At 38.8% G+C, this 25,546-nt stretch overlaps 1 protein-coding gene across 1 annotated transcript in view; it reads right to left on the bottom strand.

Moving 5' to 3' along the window:
- Window positions 1–25,546, bottom strand: part of MRPL42 (mitochondrial ribosomal protein L42) — a 162,244-nt gene that overhangs the window by 110,236 nt on the left and 26,462 nt on the right.

The following is a 25,546-nucleotide window of genomic DNA, read 5'->3' on the forward strand; positions in this document are numbered from 1 at the left end:
ATTAAATCCCCATAAAGTGTTGACAAATAGCAATTGTTAATTCTTTTCAGAAGTTGGGGCTCAGAGAGTGAAGCAGAGCAAGTGAATTCTTACTGATGTATGAGTTTCTCTTCTTCTAGGGTGCGTCACTAGATCACTGTTCCTAGCTCTCTTGCAGTTGGAGGGGTAGAGCAGCAGAGAATTAAGTTTCTGCCCAATGAAATATGGCAGAAGCCTCCTCCTTTAGGGCTGACCCACCATACAATCCTCTCTTCACATTTTCTCTTCTCCTTTGCCTGGCATCCAGATGCATGGGATCTGGAGTTCGCGGCTTCAAGGGATGGTGAAGCCACCCACTGGAAGGAGCCTGGGTCTCTGAATGACTCTGTGGAGCAGAGATGTTTTTCCCATTCATTGACCCAAGTGAGAGTATAGCAGTAATGAGAAATAAGCCCTTCCTCTGTCCAGGCACTGATGTTTTGACCTTGTTGCACCAGTTAGCCTAAATAACATAAGAAAAACTAAGGGACTCATGCAAAATCCATATATTAATTTATTTAACAAAATAATGTAAGGGCACCTACCAGGCACTGGTGGAGGACCACACACACCTAAGGGGATGGGAGGAACCCCCAGCAACTGGGTAGGATGTGGGGTGTGGGGGGAGTGAAGGGGGAGAAGTGGAGGTGGGACAGGACTGGCACCCCTGAGGGGCAGCTGGGGGAGGGGAAGGTATCCCACACCCAAAGGGGGAAACTGCGGAACCACTGGGAGGGCAGAGGATCAAAAGGGAGCGTGGCCAGGTTTCCCCTGCCCACTCGGGTCTCTAGGAACCTGCTGAGATCTCGGGCCTGATCCTCTGCCCACCTAGGCCCCCTCCAGTTGCGCGGGTCCTGCCTGAGGGTCAGGGAGGAAGGGAAGGGGGAGCAAAAGTAAAGGCCGGACCTCAGGGATTGGCACTCCTTAAGGGTGGCTGGGGGACGGGAGGAGTTCCTACACCCAGTGGGATCCACCCATGGTTAGGGGTCCAGTGGCGACAGAGACCCTTGGGGAGACGGTGGGGGAGGGGCACGAAGGAACGTAAGGGAACAGGGCCAGTGCTTTCCCTGTCCACTTAGGCACTGGGGAGCCTGTTGGGCTCCTGGGCCTAATGCTCTGCCCTCGGAGCCTCCCTCCTGCTGCACAGAACCTGAGCCCCGCCCCTACAGCCCCACCCAGGGCCCCACCTCTACACTCGGAGACCCCCTCCAACACGCTGGGCCCAAACCCCACCCACACACCCTCACGCAGGGCCCTACCTCCAAACTCCGGAACTCCACATTCCAGAGGCCCTCCTTTCCACCGCTGCCTCTCCCCTTCCGTGCAGGTCCGAAGCAGAGGCCCCACCCCACACTTGAACGTCCCCTCACCTAGTCCCCCGGCTCCTGCCTAAGTTCCACCCCTGCCAAAACTCCGCCCCCATAGCCAAGGCTTTTTTTTTTTTTTTCCTCTTTTAGACTGGGGTTCTGTTTTATCTTGTTGATTCATTGTTGTTGATTCTTTTTTTTATTTCTCCTAATAAATCTTTTATTTTTCTAATTTTATTTTATTCTTTATACTTTGTTATTGTTCTCTCCTTCTGGCTTATTTCCCCCCACATACCTCTTTTATTTTTTTATTTTTTCTGTTGTGGTTTTATTTGAACTTTTTGCAGTTGTTTCAATTATAGTTTTATTTTTCCTAATATATTTTTTATCTTTCTAATTTTATTTTGCTTTTTATTCTTTAATACTATACTGCTCCTTCTTTTCCTTATTTCTTCCTTTTTTTTTTTTTTTTAACCACACCACAAAGCTTGCGGGGTCTTGGTTCCCAGGCCAGAGGTCGGGCCCAAACTCCTGCAGTGGGAGCTCTGAGTCCAAACCACTGGACTAACAGAGAACCTCAGACCCCAGGGACTATCAATTGGAGTGAGGTCTCCCAGAGGTCCTCACCTCAGCACCAAGACCCAGCTCTAACCAACTGCCTGCAGACTCCGGTGCTGGAAGTCTCAGATCAAACAACCAGTAAGACAGGAATACAACAGGACCCATCAAAAAAATAAATAAATAAAATGACAAAAAATATGTTACAGATGAAGAAGCAAGGTAAAAGCCTACAAGACCAAATAAATGAAGACAAAATAGGCAACCTATCTGAAAAAGAATTCAGAGTAATGACAGTAAAGATGATCCAAAATCTCGGAAACAGAATGGAGAAAATACAAGAAACATTTAACAAGGATCTAGAAGAACTAAAGAGCAAACAGTGATGAACAACACATTATTGAAACTAAAAATACTCTAGAAGGAATCAATAACAGAATAACTGAGGCAGAAGAATGGATAAGTGAGCTGGAAGATACAATGGTGGAAATAACTGCCGAGGAGCAGAATAAAGAAAAAAGAATGAAAAGAATTGAGGACAGTCTCAGAGACCTCTGGGACAACATCAAACGCACGAGCATTTGAATTACAGGGGTCCCAGAAGAAGAAGAGAAAAAGAAAGGGTCTGAGAAAATATCTGAAGAGATTACAGTCAAAAACTTCCCTAGCATGGGAAATGAAATAGCCACCCAAGTCCAAGAAGCGCCAACAGTCCCACGCAGGATAAACCCAACAAGAAACACGCTGAAATACATATTAATCAAACTATCAAAAATGAAATACAAAGAAAAAAAATTAAAAGCAGCAAGGGAAAAGCAACAAATAACATACAAGGGAATCCCCATAAGGTTAACAGCTGATTTTTCAGCAGAAACTCTGCAAGCCAGAAGGGAGTGGCAGGACATATTTAAAGTGATGAAAGGGAAAAACATACACTCAAGATTACTCTACCCAGCAAGGATCTCATTCAGATTCGATGGAATAATCAAAATCTTTACAGACAAGCAAAAGTTAAGAGAATTCAGCACCACCAAACGAGCTTTACAACAAATGCTAAAGGAACCTGTCTAGGTAGGAAACACAGGAACAGGAAAAGACCTACAAAAACAAACCGAAAACAATTAAGAAAATGGTAACAGGAAAATACATATCGATAATTACCTTAAATGTAAATGGATTAAATGCTCCAGCCAAAAGACATACACTAGCTGAATGGATACAAAAACAAGACCCATACATACACTGTCTACAAGAGACCCACTTCAGACCTAGGGACCCATACAGACTGAAAGTGAGGGGATGGAAAAAGATATTCCATGCCAATGGAAATCAAAAGAAAGCTGGAGTAGCAATTCTCATATCAGACAAAATAGACTTTAAAATAAAGACTATTACAAGAGACAAAGAAGGACACTACATAATGAGCAAGGGATCAATCCAAGAAGATATAACAATTATAAATATTTATGCACCCAACATAGGAGCACCTCAATACATACAGCAAGTGCTAACAGCCATAAAAGGGGAAATCGACAGTAACATAATCATAGTAAGGGACTTTATTAACACCCCACTTTCACCAATGGACAGATCATCCAAAATAAAAATAAATAAGGGAACACAAGCTTTAAATGACACATTAAACAAGATGGACTCAACAGATATTTATAGGACATTCCATCCAAAAACAACAGAATACACTTTCTTCTCAAGTGATCATGGAACATTCTCCAGGATAGACCATATCTTGGATCACAAATCAAGCCTTGGTAAATTTAAAAAAACGGAAATTGTATCAAGTATCTCTTCCAACCACAACTCTATGAGACTAGATACCAATTACAGGAAAAAAACTGTAAAAAATACAAACACATGGAGGCTAAACAATATACTACTAAATAACCAAGAGATCACTGAAGAAATCAAAGAGGAAATCAAAAAATACCTAGAAACAAATGACAATGAAAACACAATGACTCAAAACCTATGGGATGCAGCAAAAGCAGTTCTAAGAGGGAAGTTTATAGCAGTAAAATCCTACCTCAATAAACAAGAAAAATCTCAAACAAACAACCTAACCTTACACCTAAAGCAATTAGAGAAAGAAGAATTAAAAAAAACCAAAGTTAGCAGAAGGAAAGAAATCATAAAGATCAGATCAGAAATAAATGAAAAAGAAATGAAGGAAACAATAGCAAAGATCAATAAAACTAAAAGCTGGTTCTTTGAGAAGATAAACAAAATTGATAAACCATTAGCCAGACTCATCAAGAAAAAAAGGGAGAAGACTCAAATCAACAGAATTAGAAATGAAAAAGGAGAAGTAACAACTGACAATGCAGAAATACAAAGGATCATGAAAGATTACTAAAAGCAACTATATGCCTATAAAATGGACAACCAGGAATAAATGGACACATTCGTAGAAAAGCACAACCTTCCCACACTGAACCAGGAAGAAATAGAAAATATAAACACACCAATCACAAGCACTGAAATTGAAACTGTGATTAAAAATCTTCCAACAAACAAAAGCCCAGGACCAGAGGCTTCAAAAGGGAATTCTATCAAACATTTAGAGAAGAGCTAACACCTATCCTTCTCAAACTCTTCCAAAATATAGTAGAGGGAGGAACACTCCCAAACTCATTCTACGAGGCCACCATCACCCTGATACCAAAACCAGACAAAGATGTCACAAAGAAAGAACACTACAGGCCAATATCACTGATGAACATAGATGCAAAAATCCTCAACAAAATACTAGCAAACAGAATCCAACAACACATTAAAAGGATCATACACCATTATCAAGTGGGGTTTACCCCAGGAATGCAAGGATTCTTCAATACACACAAATCAATCAATGTGATACACCATATTAACAAACTGAAGGATAAAAACCATATGATAATCTTAATAGATGCAGGAAAAGCTTTCAACAAAATTCAACACAAATTTATGATAAAAACTCTCCAAAAAGTAGGCATAGAGGGAACCTACCTCAACATAATAAAGGCCATATATGACAAACCCACAGCCAACATTGTTCTCAATGGTGAAAAACTGAAACCATTTCCTCTAAGATCAGGAGCAAGACAAGGTTGCCCACTCTAACCACTACTATTCAACATAGTTTTGGAAGTTTTAGTCACAGCAATCAGAGAAGAAAAAAGAAATAAAAGGAATCCAAATCAGAAAAGAAGAAGTAAAACTGTCACTGTTTGCAGATGACATGATACTATACATACAGAATCCTAAAGATGCTACCAGAAAACTACTAGAGCTAATCAAGGAATCTGGTAAAGCTGCAGGATACAAAATTAATGCACAGAAATCTCTTGCATTCCTATACACTACTGCTGAAAAATCTGAAAAAGAAATTAAGGAAACACTCCCATTTACCATTGCAACAAAAAGAATAAAACACCTAGGAATAAACCTACCTAAGGAGACCAAAGACCTGTATGCAGAAAACTGTAAGACACTGATGAAAGAAATTAAAGATGATACAAACAGATGGAGAGATATATCATGTTCTTGGATTGGAAGAATCAACATTGTGAAAATGACTATACTACCCAAAGCAATCTACAGATTCAATGCAATCCCTATCAAACTACCACTGGCATTTTTCACAGAACTAGAACAAAAAATTGCACAATTTGTATGTAAACACAAAAGACCCCAAATAAACAAAGCAATCTTGAGAAAGAAAAACGGAGCTGGAGGCATCAGGCTCCCTGACTTCAGACATACTACAAAGCTACAGTAATCAAGGCAGTATGGTACTGGCACAAAAAAAGAAATACAGATCAATGGAACAGGATAGAAAGCCCAGAGATAAACCCATGCACGTATGGCCACCTTACCTTTGATAAAGGAGGTAAGAGTATACAATGGAGAAAAGACAGCCTCTTCAATAAGTGGTGCTGGGAAAACTGGACAGCTACATGTCAAACAATGAAATTAGAACACTCCCTAACACCATACACAAAAATAAACTCAAAATGGATTAAAGACCTAAGTGTAAGGCCAGACACTATAAAACTCTTAGAGGAAAAATAGGCAGAACACTCTATGACATAAATCACAGCAAGATCTTTTCTGACCCACCTTCTAGAGAAATGGAAATAAAAACAAACAAATGGGACCTAATGAAACTTAAAAGCTTTTGCACAGCAAAGGAAACCATAAACAAGACGAAAAGACAACCCTCAGAATGGGAGACAATATTTTCAAATGAAGCAACTGACAAAGGATTAATCTCCAAAATTTACAAGGAGCTCATGCAGCTCAATATCAAAAAAACAAACAACCCAATCAAAAAATGGGCAGAAGACCTAAACAGACATTTCTCCAAAGAAGATATACAGATTGCCAACAAACACATGAAAAGATGCTGAAAATCACTAATCATTAGAGAAATGCAAATCAAAACTACAATGAGTTATCACCTCACACCAGTCAGAATGGCCATCATCAAAAAATATAGAAACAATAAATGCTAGAGAGGGTGTGGAGAAAAGGGAGCACTCTGGCACTGTTGGTGGGAATGTAAATTGATACAGCCACTATGGAGAAGAGTATGGAGCTTCCTTAAAAAACTACAAATAGAACTACCATATGACCCAGCAATCCCACTACTGGGCACATACCCTGAGAAAACCATAATTCAAAGAGTCATGTACCACAATGTTCATTGTAGCACTATTTACAATAGCCAGAACATGGAAGCAACCTAAGTGTCCATCGGCAGATGAATGGATAAAAAAGATGTGGCACATATATACAATGGCGTATTACTCAGCCATAAAAAGAAACGAAATTGAGTTATTTGTAGTGTGGTGGATGGACCTAGAATCTGTCATACAGAGTGAAGTCAGAAAGAGAAAAACAAATACTGTATGCTAACACATATATGTGGAATCTAAAAAAAAAAAAAAAAGGTTCTGAAGAACGTAGGGGCAGGACAGGAATAAAGATGCAGACGTAGAGAATGGACTTGAGGACACAGGGAGGGGAAGTGTAAGCTGGGATGAAGTGAGAGAGTGGCAATGCCATATATACACTACCAAATGTAAAATAGCTAGTGGGAAGCAGCTGCATAGCACAGGGAGTTCCGCTTGGTGCTTTGTGACCACCTAGAGGGGTGGGATAAGGAGGGTGGGAGGGAGATGCAAGAGGGAGGGGATATGGGCATATACATATGAATATAGCTGATTCACTTTGTTATACAGCAGAAACTAACACAACACTGTAAGGCAATTATACTCCAATAAAGATGTTAAAAAAATGTATTGAACATCTAATATATGTGCTTGGCATGGTGTGTTCATCAGTGAATTAAGATAGATCTGGACCGTGCCCTCATGGGCTTACATCTAGTAGCTAGCTGACACAGTTATGGACAGGGATAAGACCCAAATGAAAATCTGCTAACCTTAAATTTCTTCCATTTTGTATTTCACATGCTTCCTCCCAAATAATTTGAATCAAAATGTGTGACATTCCTCAAAGGTTACTTTAAAAAGTAGACCATTTATCCCACATATGAATTATAGGATGGAGAAAAGAGGTAGGGGTTGATTTTTAAGCTTCTATGTTGCCCAAGACCTAAGACGGCCCAGCCACGGTAAAATCCCCTTGTATCATAGAGCCTTAGTCAGTAGAAGGGATTGGAAAACCATTGTTTTCATATATTTAAGTTTTCAGTTATTTAAGAATGTACAGTTGACCCTTGAACAACACAGGGGTTAGAGGTGCCCTCCTCTAACCCTCCACACAGTTTAAACTGACCCTCCACACAGTTTAAAATCCACATAAGATGTATAGTTGGCCCTCCATATACCCTGTTCCTCTATATATGCAGTTCCTCCATATCAGCAGTTCTGCATCCCTGGATTCAACCAACCGGGGATGGTGTAGTACTGAAGTATTTACTCTTGAAAAAAATCTGCGTATAAGTGGACCCACACAGTTCAAACCCGTGTTGTTCAAGGCTCATCCATATATTGTTGAAAATGGCATGAGTTCATTTCCCTGCATTACTAAGTAGTAACCTAAAATTCTATGACCCTATGAATCTTACTCTCTGATAACAGTGCCTTTCTAGTGTCTCATGGTCACAACTCAGAACAACTGTTCTCATTGTAATGCATTGTTAAGGGAGTAGATTAAATCTCAGCCTCTCAGTTATCTCAAGCAATTGGTTGGATTTTTCAGAATATTCAAAGCCTGCTTTCTTATGTTTTACTCTCTTTTCTAGACAATTAATTTTGGGAAGCCTATAGGAGGAGCTGTCATGGGCAATATATTCTGAGTTTTCATTTGTTTTCAGATCTTGCTCCTAAAAAATTCAGATTTATATGTATTTATCCAACTTTGACTCTTATTCAAGTGAATTTTACGTGATCATTGTTACATCAGTTAAGACTCTTGGTTGGAAGTAAAAGAAAGATCCATTCAATTGTGATTAAGCAAAGGTAAGTTTCAGTGTAACTAGAACCTAGTTTTTCTTTCTCCATCTCTCAGCTTCCTGACTTTTGGGTCAGCTCCATTCTCAGACAGACAATCTCCACATGGTCATAAGATGGCTGCAGGAATGCCAGCCTCACAGACCCTTAAGTTCATATCCAGTGGAGAGAAAAAATATATCTGCTGGTGGCATTCATAAAAGTCTTGACATGTCCTTGAATTGCACTGGTTTAGGTCAGGTACCCACTCAGGAACACATGTGCAGGCTGTCTCGGGCCTGGGTCATGGCTCCACTCGATGTAGGGATCAGAATGCCACTGAGACCTCAAAGACTGAGAATGGGGAAAGGGTAAATCCCCAGAAGAAAATTGGAGGCTGATTCTGCAAGGAGAGGTAGGCAAAGAAAAATGATGGAATGCAATGATTAACACTACCATTGACAGCATTGGATGATTATAAGCATTGAACCAAACCCAGATTCTTTTTAAAGAATACAGCCATGGGCTTCCCTGGTGGTACAGTGGTTGAGAGTCTGCCTGCCAATGCAGGGGACACGGGTTCGTGCCCCGGTCCGGGAGGATCCCACATGCCGCGGAGAGACTGGGCCCGTGAGCCATGGCCACTGAGCCTGCACGTCCGGAGCCTGTGCTCCGCAATGGGAGAGGCCACAACAGTGAGAGGCCCGCGTACCGCAAAAAAAAAAATAAGAATACAGCCATTAACCAGCTTGGATAGCTGTCCTTGAACTCAGCAAATGTCTGGGTAAACACAAGGATTAGGGTTTCTACTTAGCCTTAAGGACTAGAAAATCTAATAGAGACAGTAAAACCTGTTAAAGTAACTCTTCATTAGAGAAAGTGTAAGCTTGAGTAGGCACTTGGGAAGTTGTTTGTAACTAAAGGAAAGATTATTTTCTCTTACAAAACTGATTTATTTCTTGTTGCTTTAGGAAAGGAAGTACTTGATAAAGTGACAAGATAATACACATTCAGTGCAATAGTGTGATGGAGGAGGTAGGAATGGAAATACAATTTAAACTAAGGTTGCTAACAAGAAAGAGATCCTTGGGACACTGCATGGATAGGTGTTCTAATATTAGGCATAGATAGAAAAAAATCATTTTGGACAACTGCAACTCTTATTAGGAAAAATACAACAGCATTTATGGTCACTTTACTTCTTACCATTTTGGGTGGGATGTTTGAGATGCTTATCAAAATGAAGTTAACTTTCTTTTTTTTTTTTTTTTTTTTGCGGTACGTGGGCCTCTCACTGCTGTGGCCTCTCCCGTTGCGGAGCACAGGCTCCGGATGCGCAGGCTCGGTGGCCATGGCTCATGGGCCCAGCCGCTCCGCAGCATGTGGGATCTTCCCAGACCAGGGCACGAACCCATGTCCCCTGCATCAGCAGGCGGACTCTCAACCACTGCGTCACCAAGGAAGCCCTGAAGTTAACTTTTGACAATATAAGTGAAGTTAGCTTTTGACAATGTCAGTTAAACACAGATTTACTTGAAGTCATATGAGTGAGGTCTCTCTCTTTGGGTAAAAAGTGACTGAAACCCACATCAAACTAGCTTAGGCAAAAAAGAATCTATGTTGGAAGGCTCAGATAGTCCTGAGATGGCAAGGACACACCTGGGCCTCACAGACAAGGAATCAGAGATTCAAACACCACCCAGAGTCTTCTCCTTTAATCCCTTATCTCTGTTTCTCTTATGCTGGCTTTATTCCTAGGAATTATGCCAAAAACAAATCGAATGTTCCACTTCTCAATTTGTCTTAGGGAGAGAGTAAGCCTCTTTGCCCAGGGCCAGTTTTTCAAATCCTGAAGAAGGACTCTCATTGGCCTGGTTTAGGTTATCTGCAAACTCAGGACCAAAACACCGTATTTTGATCAGCCCTACTTGATATGGTTACTCATCTCTAGTCCAATTTGCTAAGGCCAGGAGTTGGGACTCCCTACAAGATGTCTGTGTTAGAAAAATAAACATTTTCCAGAAGAAAGAGGGTTGAAATGCTAGGTCAACAAAACCAGAGATGTTCACATCAAACATCCAATTTTTTCCTTAGTAATAAGGAATATTAATGCCAATAAACATAATTATCACTTTAACAAGTAGAGAGTTACAATTTCAATGCTAAAGACCACAAACCAAGATGAAATGCTTGGCACAGGTAGATAACCAAACATTTCACAGGTGGTGTCAGGCTTTGCTGGCTGTCCACCCTTGTCAGATGGCCTCCCTACCCTGCTGAGATCATGTAGTGTCTGTTGAAAGTCAGAGCTCTGCCCAGATTTCCTAAAATGAATCCTAACCTTAACCTTGGAGTTCTATGTGCCACTCTGGGACTCAAGATCAAATCATCTTTCACCTGCTTTTGACCTTAAGTTTCAATTCTAATAATCAGACCTCTGCTTTGCTCATCTTTACCTAAGCCAAGTTTCCCCCTCTCTCCGTCCTTCCATTCTCTTATGTGACACTGCAGAGCCACAGCCCTTCACAGACATGCTTCTTAAAAGGAGTAGTACGCAAGATCTTGGTTTCTAAGTACGATTTTCCACTCAAAGGAAACAGGAGTCCTTAGAAATGGCTGATTCCAAAGCTACAGGAAGGAAGTACAAGAGGAGCCTGAAACACCTTATTGTACCAGCAAATAAAGAGGCACTCAAAACTGATGGGGAATGTCAAAGAGCTTGTAGGGCTCCTTATCTTAACTGAATTCTTAGCAGTATATAAAACTATTAATCTCATCCTCCTTCTTGAAACTCTCATGTCCTCTAACTTCTGGTCATTTTCTCAATAACAGCTCCTTCTAAGAGTCTTTTCTGGGTATCTCATTTTCTGCCCACCTCATAAACACAGGTGTTCCTTGGGGTTCTGTCCTCAGCACTTTTCTCATTCTATTCCCTCCCTGAGTGATCTTAGCTAATCCCACAGCTTCAATTATTATATAAACAATGGCTCTCAAATATATACTTGCAAGTATATTTATATGTAGGTAGCAGAGGAGAGATAGATTTAGCACAGACAACTCTCTTAAAGCTCCAGAACCATAAGTCCATCCAATTGCCTCCTGGATATCTCCACTTAGTTAACTCACTGATATCTCTAAGATAACCTGTTAAAAACTGAAGACATTTTTGTCATCTCGTCTAGTATTCTTTATTTCTATTACCGATGCTACCAACATCTGACTGTCTAAGCAAGAAACTCTGGGGTTATTCTTAATGTCAGTGCACTTCAGCCAGAGATCACCAGAAACACATCTCTAGTTGAACAAACTGAATTTATTACTCATTGTAGTGAAGGAGGAGACACAGCCTAGGGAACCCCAGGACTCAGAAAGAGAGTGTTTGAAAGAACCTATTAGAGAATTTGAGATTTGGTTGAGTGAGCTGAGAGAGGGCTGAGGCAGCAGGGGTCTGCTCTAGATCGGCCACTGTTGGAAAGAAGAGGCTAAATTTTACGACCGGCATCTCAATACATCTTATCTACAGGAAGGACGCCCCAGAGCAAGGATAGCACTATATATTGGTAAAGAAGTAGCTGTCACTCATTTCAGCCGAGAGAGGGGCGGGGTGTTTTGTGTTTTGTGGATGGCACAGTGACCCTGTTTTTGTCTGTGCTTCAACAAAATTATCAACTGGACTTGTTTTGTCTCATGTTGTGATGGTCTCAGAATAATCTTATCTGATGCTGGTATTCTGTGAGATTCTTATGCCAACAGAAAATAACATGGCCTAACTCTGAATGCCAGGTCAGATTCTGCATGTCAACAGCTGCTTTTTTCCCCCTCTTTCTCATTCATTACTCTCTGTCATTCACATATAAATTTCTTACCAAGTCCTATTAATTTTACTTCCTACATATCTCTAGAATCTGTCCCCTTCTCTCCATCTTCTTTTCTGCTTCTCTAATCCAGGCCATTATCATTTGTCATCTGAATTACTACATCAGTCACCCCACATTTCATCTTGCTCCTGTTCTAGTCCATCCTCTACCCTCCCCCAGTTAGCCAGAATGAAGTTTCTAAAAATATCACCCCTGCTTAAAATCTTCTTTGGTTACATTATCAGTCATGTTGCTAACATTTAAATGGTAAAATTAAAAATCACTGAGGTTAGCACTGAAATAAAACTATTCTTTTCTCCCTAAAAGGAATTAAGAAGGGTGGAAGAATTTACTTTTACACAAGGAATCAGCTGAATTTGGACACTATTTTGATACGCCTTATGACTCAATACAAATCAACAGAGTGACATGACTGCTAAAAAACAATGCATTATTGACACCATTAGCAGAAGTATACTGTCCAGAACAAGAAAATGATGTTCAGTTCAGTTCTAGGTAATACATTTTAAGACATTATTTTTAAAATATGTCCAGAAGAGGGCAACCAGGACAGGGAAACCATGTCATATGGATAATCAGAAAAAGTGGAGCTTAAAGAAAAATAGGGATATGACAAGTATTTTCTAATATCCAAAGAGCTGTCATATGTAGGAGGGACTAAATATATTTTGTATAGTTCTGAGGACAGGATCAATTCTGAGAATTACAAATCATAGGAAGATTGATTTCTACTCAGTATAAGGAAACACTTCCTAATAATTGGAACTGTCCAATAATGAGTTAGCTGCCTAAAAAGGTAATGAACTCCTGGTTACTAGAAGGGTTCAAGCCAAAGCTGAATAACTGTCTGGAAAGAATGCTATAAAACAGGAGATGTCAAACCATCTGTGATAAAGGTACAGTTTTTTTAATCCATTGTGGTCCAATACTTTTATAAATTATAATAAAACTAAATTAGTAGAATGAAAAGAAAAAAATTAAAAGTACAAGCTCAAAAGTTTTATTACCTAATTCAATGAATATAAACTTAAATTTTAATAAATAGAATTAGAACAAACATAAAGGAAATAAAAAAGAATGATAAAACTTGTTCATTGAACATGTACATTTAGGATTAATATAGAAAATTTCTATAACTATTAACATTTTGTTGTTCTTCAATTGTAACTGAAAAAAATTATGAGTGAATTAGCAGTTTTCTAGATTAGCCCAATATATGCATACTTTGAATAAATACCTTGCATATTAATATTGTAAAGTTTTAATATTTTAAAACACCGTGTGACAAATGAGCTTGTTTCTTTCTTGTTAAAATATCTACAACAGGGCTTCCCTGGTGGCGCAGTGGTTAAGAATCTGCCTGTCAATGCAGGACACATGGGTTCAAGCCCTGATCCGGGAGATCCCACATGCCGTAGAGCAACTAAGCCCGTAAGCCACAACTACTGAGCCTGCGCTCTAGAGTCCGTGAGCCACAACTACTGAAGCCCACATGCCTAGAGCCCGTGCTCCACAACAAGAGAAGCCACCGCAATGAGAAGTCCGCCCACCACAACGAAGAGTAGCCCCCGCTCACCGCAACTAGTGAAAAGCCCGCGTGCAGCAACAAAGACCCAATGCAGACCTAAATAAAGTTATTTAAAAAAAATTTAATCCAGGTTGGATTGACGACAATGGTACTTTCAGGGAATGATGTACATCTAAACTACTTCTATGAGATGTTTTAATATCATTCATAAGAAAGAAGTGAGTTTAAAAATAAGAAACAAAACCTATGGCTCATATCATAAAAAAAAAGAGAACTGAGTGTATAAAGGGATGATGATGGGAATGGAAAAGAGAGGTTTTAAAATAATTTCAGCATGCTCAAACTATTCATTTTTAACTTTTCTCCAAAATGAAGGGAGTGATCCTGTAATTTCAAATTTTATTTTTAATTCTTCATTAGTTGCCAGTTAGAACAATGTATCCTGTAAGCCTATAATTAAACTTAAATCATCTTTTGATGAAATAAATGGATACCACATCTATGAATTTACTGTCTGGACATTCTTTTAATGGAAAATAAAATTCTAAGCATTCTATCAAATTAATAATAGTTTGATGATAACTTTTTGCAGATGTGCAACATCAAGATAATCACCTCTTTCACTGACAATTGTTAAATTATGGAACATGTAATCACGATCTGTAGAAACCCTGTTCTTCCAGGCTTCTACATTTTGTTTTTGCCCTTTGATTTTATCTTCCACTGAAAAACACCTTGCATTCCTCCTTTGAGTGGACAAATTCTGAAGATTCAAATTCTGGAGATATCAAACAAATTAATAACTCTAGCTGGCCAATTTATATCTAAAAAGTTGGGCCGTTGCAGGGGATGCGGGTTCGTGCCCTGGTCCAGGAGGATCCCACGTGCCACAGAGCGACTGGGCCCGTGAGCCGTGGCCGCTGGGCCTGTGCATCTGGAGCCTGTGCTCTGCGGCAGGAGAGGCCGCAGCGGTGAGAGGCCCGCGTAGCGCAAAAAAAAAAAAAAAAAAGTTGGGACCAAGCTGGCTTCTTGCAATGATGCTAAATATTCAAATATACTCAATAGAATTTTCCCCCAGATAACCATCATATCTCAGCATGAAATCATAGTTCTTTATGATGTTTCCCAATTATCACATAATAAAGAGTAATTTCAAATTTATTGGATTAGCCTTTACATAATTTATAATATTTACTAAGTCACTAGCACACTTTAATTCAGCTGATGAGCTTTTTATACAAAGACTTTCTGAAAGAAAGAAGTGGTATGTTAACTTATATTCTGGGTCAAGGTCCTTAATTTAAGCAACTACTCCAGAATGTTTTCTTATCATTGCAGCTATTCATCTAATTGTATTCCTACTCAAAATTTCAAACCACATTCATTAACAATGTAATCTTTCACAGCTTTCTGTTGTTTACAGTTAGTTATGTTTATCAGCAATGAAGCTGAAAAAGAGAATTCTTTGGACTTGTCTCTGATCGTCTAAGGCTGGGAGTTGGGGAGGAGAGGCAGCAAAAGGAGCAAGAGGTCAATCTGAGGGATGATGGAAATGTTCTCTATCTTGCCAAAGCAATCTTAAGAAGAAAAGAGCTAGAGAAATCATGCTCCCTGACTTCAGACTATACTACAAAGCTATCGTCATCAAAAGAGTATGGTACTGGCACAAAAACCGACACATGAAACAGAACAGAGCCCAGAAATAAACCCACACGTTTATGGACAATTAATTTATAAAAAAGGAGGTGAGAATATACAATGGGGAAAAGACAGTCTCTTTAACAAGTGGTGCTGGGAAAACTGGACAGCTACATGTAAAAGAATGAAGTTAGAATGTTTTCTCACACCATATACAAAAATAAACTCAAAACAGATTAAAGACTTAAACGTAAAACCAGAAATCATAAAACTCCTAGAAGAAAACATAGGCAGAACACTCTTTGACAAGAGTGCTCAACACTGTTAATCATCAGAGAAAGGCAAATCAAAACCACAATGAGAAACCACCTCACACCTGTCAGAATGGCCATCATCAAGACCACCAATAACAAATGTTGGCGAGATTGTGGAGAAGAGGAAACTCTTGTGCACTGTTGGTGGAATGTAAATTGGTACAGCCACTATGGAAAATGGTACAGTACGGAGATTCCTCAAAAAGCTAAAAATTAGAACTACCGTATGATCCAGCAATTCCACTCCTGGGTATATATCCGAAGAAAACAAAAACACTCCATGGAGAAGATACACGCACCCAATGTTCATAGCAGCATTATTTACAATAGCCAAAATATGGAAGCAACTTAAGTGTTCATCAACAGGTAAATGGAAAAAGAAGATGTGGCATATATATATATATATATATATATATATATATATACACACAATGAAATATTACTCAGCCATAAAAAGAATAAAATTTTGCCATTTGCAACAACATGGATGGACCTGGAGGGTAATACGCTTAGTGAAATAAGTCAGACAAAGAAAAACAAATACTGCAGATTATGACTTATATGTGGAATCTAAAAAAGTAAAAGAAATGAATGAATATAACAAAACATAAACAGACACACAGATGCAGAGAACAAACTAGTGGTTACCAGTGGGGAGAGGGGAGTGGCAAGACAAGGGTAGGAGATTAAGAGGTAAAAACTACTATGTATAAAATAAATATGCTACAAGGATATATAGTATAGGACAGGGAATATAGCCAATATTTTATAACTTTAAATGGACTATAATCTATAAAAAATTTGAATCACTGTGTTGTACACTTGAAACTAATATTGTAAATCAACTATACTTCAATTTTTAAAAATGTTCTCTATCTTGGGCTTCCCTGATGGCGCAGTGGTTGAGAGTCCGCCTGCCGATGCAGGGGACACGGGTTCGTGCCCCGGTCCGGGAGGATCCCACATGCCATGGAGCGGCTAGGCCCGTGATCCATGGCTGCTGAGCCTGCGCGTCCGGAGCCTGTGCTCCGCAACGGGAGAGGCCACAATAGGGAGAGGCCCGCGTAACGCAAAAAAAAAAAAAAAAGTTCTCTAGCTTGCTTGTGGTGGCAGTTACATCAGTGTATACATTTAACAAAGGTCATTAAACCCTATGTTTAAATATGTGCATTTTATTGTATGTAAATAATATCTCAATAAGGTGGATTTAAAAAATGGTTCTCCAAGAAGCAATCTTCCTCAACTAATCTAATCCTCAGTGACTGCTTCTTTTCCTGAACTTGAATGACGGTACTCAATTCATCAGTTGATTACTTAACATCTTATTCCGGCCTCCAATTGTTAAGCAGACCATGCTGCTTTATTGTTTAGCTCTCTCCCACCCCCACCACACCCTTAGCTAACCAGTGTATGTGTAAAAGAGACAGTATTAAAATATATGGTTTAATTGAAGGAAATTATCAGTTATTGAGCATATCAGTGAGTGATCATTCAAGGAGAGCTGGTTTATAAGTAAAAGAAATTGTCCGAATTTCTTCTGGGAAAGAAAACTTCAATTTCTCACTAAAAGCCAACCATACCATGTGCATTCAGCTCTGTCCTACAGACACGTGATGATCTAAACGCAAAAGTAAATCAGTTAAGATTAGTGATTCCTATTGTGATGGAAGGGTCATCATATTTGCTGCTTCTCTTTTCAAAAGGCAGAGTCTCTTTCCCCACTCCCTGAACCTGGGATGGCCTTGTGGAAGTGATGCTGAGCCAGTTCAAAGGCTTGGCCTTAAGAGACTTTACAGCTTCCAGTCTTGTACCCTTGAGACCCTGAAGCCATGTGAACAAACCAGGGCTGGCTTGCTGGATAATGAGAAACACAAAGGTCCTCTTATTGCCCCAGCTGACAGCCATTCAATCGCTGTTGACATACAGATGATGCCATCCAAGACTAGCCAGTCTCATCAACCCAATTAATAACCAGATGTATAAGCCCAGCCTACACCAGAAGAGTACCCAAAAGAACTGTGAACTAAGTTGTCGTTTTAAGCCAATGAGTTTCGGGGTAATTTGTAACTTAGCAATAAATAACAAATACTCAAGGATTCATACAAAGTTCTCTTAAAAGACAGACCAAGTAATTTTAGACACTTATCAACAAGTCATTAAATCCTTAAAAGAAACTGAAAGTGAAGGTTGAAGCTGCCACGTAAGGAATAGTTTTTCTCCCTGGAAATATTAATCAGAAAATAAGGTAAAGTGTCTCTGAATAGATAACTAGAATGAGTGAGGAAATAATCCAATGTTTTAATAGTAAGTGTATGATTTCAGGGGTACAGCCAGAGGAATGCTAGAGCTAGTTCACACCAACCTGTGAGATCCAATTATTAAATTTTCAGAAATTTTGTGAGCCAGTTGCTAAACCACTGGTAGATTAAATCAGCCATGATGAGTATACTTACACCATGGAAATTGGCAAGCACTCCCAATCAGAGCCAGTTGTTAAACCTTTACTAGTATACCACTGGGCACATCTGCTATTGGAGGCAAATTTCATCATCAGTAGGTGTATACATACATATATACATTAAAACATCCTTAGGGTTTCCCTGGTGGCGTAGTGGTTAAGAATCCGCCTGCCAACGCAGCGGACAGGAGTTTGATCCCTGCTCCGGGAAGATCCCACATGTCGCAGAGCAACTAAGTCCATGCACCACAACTACTGAGCCTGCGCTCTGGAGCTGTCAAGCCCACAACTACTGAAGCCCACGCACCTAGAGCCCATGCTCCGCAACAAAAGAGGCCACCACAATGAGAAGCCTGTTTGCCACTAGAGAAAGCCTGCGTGAAGCAACGAAGACCCAATGAAGCCAAAAATAAAATATATATATAAATTAATCTTAAAAAAAAAAAAGACGATGACATTGGTTGGTTCTGCCATGATATATGACCTTGGGCAAGTCAATTAGTCTTACTGAATCTGTTCCCATATCTGTAAAATCAGTCTATGCCTAAAAATCATCTTTAAAGGTTTCTTTCAGGTCTACTATTCTATCTTCTATGATCCTAATGATAGTAATTATACCTGGATGGCAATGACGGAAAAGGCCAATGGGAGCAATTCAAATATCACACTGACCATGCTACTAACCACAAACTTTGCTCTAATTCAATACAAACTAAAGTGGTGGTATAGTAGTAATTAAATGTGTTTTGGGTTATGGAGGAGGAAGAGGTGAATTCTGAGTAGAGGGGAAAGAAGAGAAGGTCTGGGCAAGATATTTTATCAATCAGGAGTGAGATCTCATCTTTGAATCCACAGTGGCTTGAACTCTGTAGGTGCTTAATAAAATTTGCTGAAATGATTAGCCCCTGAATAAAACTTTAGAAGATACTATCCTGCTGAAATGAAGTTCTACTTGAGATTACCAGGTGTAACAGTGAGATTTTGCCTCAGTTTCTCCATCTAAAAACAAGCACTCATTTTTTAAGCAAAAATTCAGGCAATCATGACTGTGAAGTATTTTAGGCTTCCTGCAGGAAAATGTTATATAAATGTGAGGTGATGTTACTAAATCTAAGTAGATGCCTTTCTGCAGAATTAGAAAACACAGTACATACTCTTTCTGAGCATTTCTTCCCGGTGCATTTAACTGTTTAACTTTCAAAGGTTAAACAGCACATGAGAAAATAGTAAGGGGCTAATAGCTGAGCTGTAATAGGGAAAAATGTCTTTAGCATTGGAATATTTGCAAATTATTTTGGTAAAAATATTAGCAAGTAATTTTGAACTTCCGTGGAAAAAAAATCTAAGAAATCATTCCCTTTGACTATAAGCAATGGAGACATTTATTTATGCCTTCAGCAAAAGAAATGGTTTGCTAACTTCTTGTGTTTATGCACTGATATCCAAGCTGACTCATTTCCAAATACACATCTGAAACTGGAAAAATATTCCTTGATGGAATTATCCCATCCAAAATGAAGGCACATGATGTCTTGTTTTCCTCTTTTCTTAAAAATGCTGGAATCTAATTAAGGTTGCTTCTGAGAATATGTGGAAACCACACTTTCTTTCAGGCATATCAGTATCATTCCAGTACTAATGTTACTATGTGCTTAGCTGCAGGCAAATAAGAACTAGAGCATAATGTGACATAGTCTTTAAGGAACTGCTGAAAAACTATTCCTAGGAAAAACCACAGACAAAAAATTCTCAAAATTCTACACAATTTCAGGAGTTTCATAGATAATCCCAACCCCAAATCCCATTTACAGAATCCTTAGGTTAAAATCTCTGCACTAGAGTAATTTCTTTTACAAATCATATTAAGATGCTTGTGGTACAATGAATGTACCAGGCCATATTAGGCTCTAGGGACATGGTGGTACACATAGCCACTGAGGGTCTTTGCAAGTCATGGAGTTTACAGTCTACTAGGGAAGATGGACATTTATCAAATAATCACACACACGCAAAAATGCCTAATTAAAAACTTTTATCAAGTATAATGGAGAAAAGAATTACATCTGATCTCTCTTCAGACACCATGCAAGAAAGAAGAGAATGAAGTGAAATATTTAAAATGCTGAGATTAAAAAATCCACCAACCTAGAATTCTGTACCCTGCAATATTATCCTTCAAAAGTAAAGGATAAATACTTTCTCAAACAAAGTTGAGGAAATTTTCTGCCAGTAGATCTGCCTTGTGAAAAATGCTAAAAGAAGTTCTTTAGAGAAAAGTAAAATGATATAGGTCAGAAATGCAGATCTACACAAAGAAAGGAAGAGCAGTGGAGAAGGAATAAGTGAAGGTGAAATAAAAACTTTTTTTGGAACTTCCCTGACAGTTCAGTGGTTAAGACTCCACGCTCCCAATACAAGGGGCCCAGGTTCAAACCTCAGTCAAGGAACTAGATTCCACATGCAGGCTGCAACTAAGAGTTTGCATGCCACAACTAAGGAGCCGGAGAGCCGCAATTAAGGAGCCCATGTGCTGCAAATAAGGAGCCAGAGAGCCACAACTAAGCAGCCCACCAGGGAGCAACTAAGACCCGGCACAACAAAATAAATAAATAAATAAAAATAATAACAAAGTATTTGATTATGCATATATATGCTTGTGTATGAGAAATGAATGACAGCAATGATATAAGGGATAGAAGGGAGGAATTGGGGTTTTGTTATTATAAGGTTCTTGCACTACCCATGAAGCAGTATAGGGTTATGGGGTAGTGCAAGAACCTTATAATAACAAAATAATCCAGCAGTATGGGGTGGACTTGGCTTAGTTGCAAATATGTATTGCAAGCTCTATGGCAATCACTATAAAAGGTCTAAAAAAAAAAGAAGTATGAGAAATATGCTAAGAGAAAACAGAATCATATAAAATTATTATTTAAAACCAAAGGCAAGGGCTTCCCTGGTGGCGCAGTGGTTGAGAGTCCGCCTGCCGATGCAGGGGATGTGGGTTCATGCCCCAGTCCGGGAGGATCCCACATGCTGCGGAGCAGCTGGGCCCGTGAGCCATGGCTGCTGAGCCTGCGCGTCCGGAGCCTGTGCTCCGCAACGAGAGAGGCCACAACAGTGGGAGGTGAGAGGCCCGCGTACCGCAAACAAACAAACAAAAACAAAAAAAAACAAAGGCAAAAAAGAGTAGAAGACAAAAGTAAGAACAAGGGCAACAAATAGAGAACAGTAACAAATATGGCAGATAGTATTCCAACTGTATCAATAATCACTTTGAATGTCAATGGTCTAAATGCACCGATTAAAAGACAGACATTGTCAGAGTGGATCAGAAAACAAGACCAACTATATGCTGTCTGCAAGAAACCTATTTTAAACATACAGACACATATAGGTTAAAAATAAAGGGATAGAAATGACAACAACAAAAAAACAAACAACCCAGTCGAAAAATGGGCAGAAGACCTAAACAGACATTTCTCCAAAGAAGAAATACAGATGGCCAACAGGCACATAAAAAGAGCTCAACGTCTCTAATTATTAGAGAAACGCAAATCAAAACTACAATGAAGTACCACCTCACACTGGTCAGAATGGCCATCATCAAAAAATCTACAAACAATAAATGCTGGAGAGGGTGTGGAGAAAAGGGAACCCTCCTCCACTGTTCTTGGAATGTAAAGTTGTACAACCATTATGGAGAACAGTACAGAGGTTCCTTAAAAAACTAAAAATAGGGGCTTCCCTGGTGGCGCAGTGATCGAGAGTCCACCTGCTGATGCAGGGGACACAGGTTCATGCCCCGGTCCGGGAAGATCCCACGTGCCACGGAGTGGCTAGGCCCGTGAGCCATGGCCGCTGAGCCTGTGCGTCTGGAGCCTGTGCTCTGCAATGGGAGAGGCCACAACAGTGAGAAGCCCGCGTACTGCAAACAAAACAAAACAAAACAAACAAACAAAAAAAACCTAAAAATAGAACTACCATATCATCTAGCAATCCCACTCCTGGTCATGTATCTGGGGAAAAACATAATTCAAAAAGATACATGCACCCCAATGTTCACTGCAGCACTATTTACAATAGCCAAGACATGGGAGCCACCTAAATGTCCACTGACAGAGGAACAGATAAAGAAGATGTGGTACATACATACAATGGAATTTTACTCAGCCATAAAAAAGAATGAAATAATGCCATTTGCAGCAACATGGATGGACCTAGAGATTACCATGCTAAGTGAAGTCAGACAGAGAAAGCAGAATATCATATAATAGCACATCTATATGTAGAATCTAATTTTAAAAATGATACAAATGAACTTATTTACAAAAGAGAAACAGACTCACAGATCTTGAAATCAAACTTACGGTTACCAAAGGGGAAATATGGGGGGAGGTGATAATTAGGAGATTGGGATTAACATATACACACTACTATATATGAAATAGATAACTAACAAGGACCTACTGTATAGCACAGGGAACTCTTCTCAATATTCTGTAATAACCTATATAGGAAAAGAATCTGAAAAAGAATGGATATATATATATATGTATAACTGATTCACTTTGCTGTACACCTGAAACTAACACAACATTGTAAATCAACTATATTAGAATAAAATTTTTAAAAATTAAAACGGCTATCAATAAAAAGTATCTACCAGGATGTTAATAAGAGCGTTCTTCCTAACAGGGAACAAACAGAAACAACGATTATGTCTAACAGTACGGAGTTAATTAAATTATGACAATCTACATTACAAAATAATATGAATCCATTAAATGAGAGTATTTACTGATATGGCAAAAAAAAATTTATGATATTAAGTGAAAAAGCAAGTTATAAAACAACATGCATAATAAATATAATTTTTTTGAAATATATTTATGCAGCAAAATAACAAGAAAGAAAGGTAGCAAAAATGTTAGTGTTATCTTTAGCTGGGGCAATTATGGGTAATTTTATTTTCTATTTATTTAGTCTCTAATTTAAAAAAATAATGATGCATTATACTCATGTTTAATAAGCAACGTTGGACTTCCCTGGTGGTGCAGTGGTTAGGAATCCACCTGCCAGTGCAGGGGACGCGGGTTCGATCCCTGGTCCGGGAAGATTCCACATGCTGAGGAGTGGCTGGATCCGTGTGCCACAACTATTAAGCCTGTGCTCTAGAGCCCACGAGCCACAACTACTGAGCCCGTGTGCCAGAACTACTGAAGCCCGTGTGCCTAGAGCCCATGCTCTGCAACAAGAGAAGCCACCGCGAGGAGAAGACCGCGCAACGCTACAAAATGTAGCCCCCATCGCCGCAACTAGAGAAAGCCCGTGCACAGCAACAAAGACCCAACGCAGCCAAAGATTAATTAATTTAAAAAAAAGAAAAAGCAACGTCATTAGAAAAGTTAAGTAGCTCAATAGATACTAGTTAAGTAGATACTATGCTCCTTAAGAAGGGCCTATTTTTTGTTATTGGCCTGCCAAAAAGTATAATGCCTCTCCATATGTAGTAGGGGTTCAATAAATGCTTAATGACTAGATCGATAGAATGAATACAATAATGGCCTCACTTAATTTCACTACGTCATTTACTCTAGTAGTCATTCTTACCTAAAGAAATCCACAAATTGTTGACTGTTAAGTCACTATCCTTTGGTTGAGGAATGTTCAAATTAAACCCTATGTGAGAGTGCCCTCTGGTGGTTTGACTGACAATGCTTTTTATCAATTTGAAGTGTGTTAATCCCCCGCACCAATGGAAAGAAATACGAGAGTAAGAACAGGGTAGTAAGATTTTCATGAAGCTAAATTTATTCCATTTAAAGAACCATCAGACTTTATGTACTTTTTAAATTTCTGAAAAAAACAAACTGACCTTTCACAAAGTGTTAGTGATAGTGGATAATAGGTTACTCCTCTGAGGTGGAGAAGCAGAGGGGAAGTGATAGTGGTGATGAAACACGTACTTATTCAGCAACTCATGAAGACCAAAATTCCAGGAACTACAATGTTAACTACAATGTAATATATTTCCAGTACAACAAGAACTAACTTAATTCTCCAAAGCACTGACATGTGAATGTGTGGTTTGGGCATCTTACAATTGAACAATCTCTATTTAGTAGATCCTTGTACTTAGAAGAAAATTTGTTATTTAATTAATTTAGTTTTTATTCTTCCTACTTTTATAACATGGCATATCTCAATCTTTGTAAAAATTTGGATATAAATCAACCAGAAAAAAACTATTTTCGAAGCTATGTCACCAAACACAGCCAGTTAATATTTCTGATTATCCAACTCTATTGACTTGTTTTTCCTTTGATCTTTCCCCCCAAATGAATAATATATTAATGAAAAGAGCATAAACCACTTAAAAACACTTCCTTTCTGTAATAGAGGGTGGCCATTATTATTTTCTTTACTCTTTCCTATTCACTATTCCTTACATTTTACTCAACACTTGACCCTTCACCTTCCTCTATTCAAAGAACTAGATTAAGCAATAGACTTTGAATGTGAAATCATTTTTCACACCAAATTTTAAAATATCACAAATATTGCACAAGTTTGAATAAAGCACCTTTTCACCTTCTTAATAAAGACTCCTCACCTCCTAAATAGAAATCACAGGGGCATCAATGCTATTAAGGATCATATATAAGCTGGTAGGGATAATCAACAGAATAGACTTAACATTTTTTAAGACTACTTTAGTAATATTAACATTTTAATCACAGAGTTGTATGTGCTCTGAAGCAAGCATAATTTTTAAGACAGCCAGAAAAAAAATCTCAAAATGAATAATATAATATTCTTTCTAGGAAAGCACATTCTTGGGTGAAAGAAAACACCTCTTGTCATAGTGATGCCTTGTAAAAAAGGCTCTGGACAGTTTGGATCCTGGCTCTCCCACTTGTTAGGTAGGTAGGCTTCAAGTCACTTAGCCTTATCTGTAAAATGGGGATGATGCACCTTCTTCAAAGGATTATTGTGAGAATTTAATAATAATGTAAACTAAAGACCTAGCAGGTAGTAGAAACTGATTAAAATGTAACTATTTCCTAGAGCCACAAAAACGGAAACATTGTAACATCTATTTTCTGTGTGGATCTCATGAGTTTCTTTTCAAAGGCAGTTTAAAACTCTTCAGGAGAATCATGCACGTTTTTATTCATCATATTTATACTACTATTCGGCTGATAATGTAAAAGTACTTAATCATACCAGGCGCATAAAAATAAATAGTAGACTTTAATAACTCAAAAGGAAAATAAAAATAGGCTTCCGTAAATAAGAATGTGAAATCCAGAACTACTTAATATATATAAAGAAATACACATTCTAATATATGAGAAGACATTTTATTATTTTACTATATAACGTATT

The sequence above is a fragment of the Stenella coeruleoalba genome (assembly GCF_951394435.1).
Source record: "Stenella coeruleoalba genome assembly, chromosome: 11".
NCBI lineage: Eukaryota > Metazoa > Chordata > Mammalia > Artiodactyla > Delphinidae > Stenella > Stenella coeruleoalba.